Source organism: Elaeis guineensis, chromosome 7 (genome assembly GCF_000442705.2).
Source record: "Elaeis guineensis isolate ETL-2024a chromosome 7, EG11, whole genome shotgun sequence".
NCBI lineage: Eukaryota > Viridiplantae > Streptophyta > Magnoliopsida > Arecales > Arecaceae > Elaeis > Elaeis guineensis.
Window position 1 is genome coordinate 21,646,908 of NC_025999.2, and position 586 is coordinate 21,647,493.

At 34.6% G+C, this 586-nt stretch overlaps 1 non-coding gene across 1 annotated transcript; it reads left to right on the top strand.

Moving 5' to 3' along the window:
* Positions 1-209: 209 nt before the first annotated feature.
* LOC140859590 (small nucleolar RNA R71) lies at positions 210-315 on the top strand. Its single transcript, XR_012143127.1, has one exon. It is a non-coding gene; the product is annotated as a small nucleolar RNA R71 (small nucleolar RNA).
* The last annotated feature ends 271 nt before the right edge of the window (positions 316-586 follow it).

Consider the following 586-nt stretch of genomic DNA (forward strand, 5'->3'; position numbering starts at 1 on the left):
TATTCCACCTCTCTTTGGGTTTAACATGGGTTTATCTCTAATAGAGGCAGACATATGATGTAATAAATTTTTACTTAAAATTTCAAACAGTTGCCATGCCTCATCCTCACTTTTCAGCATGAATATCCCACCGCATGATGCATCGACCATTTGTCGATGTCTTTCAGATAGCCCATCATAAAAATATTGGATTAACTGCCACTTGGGTACAGCATGGTGGGGATATTTTTTAATAAGATCCTTTAATCTCTCTCATGTTTCATGAAATATTTCTCCATCTAATTGAGAAAAGCTAGTTATGGCTTTCCTTATTTGATTAATTTTTCCTATGGAAAAATATTTCTTGAGAAACTCTCCTTGCAGCTGGTCCCAGGTTAATATAGTCATGGAATCCAAAGTATGTAGCCAGTATTTGGCTTTGTCCTTAAGTGAGAAAGGGAATAATTTTAACCTAAGAGCATCATCGGAGAAGTTGTGAATTTTGACAGTTGAACATATCTCAAGAAATTCTTCAAGATGTTTATAAGGGTCCTCATTACTAAGTCCATAAAATGAAGGTAACATTTGGATTATACTGGACTTAATT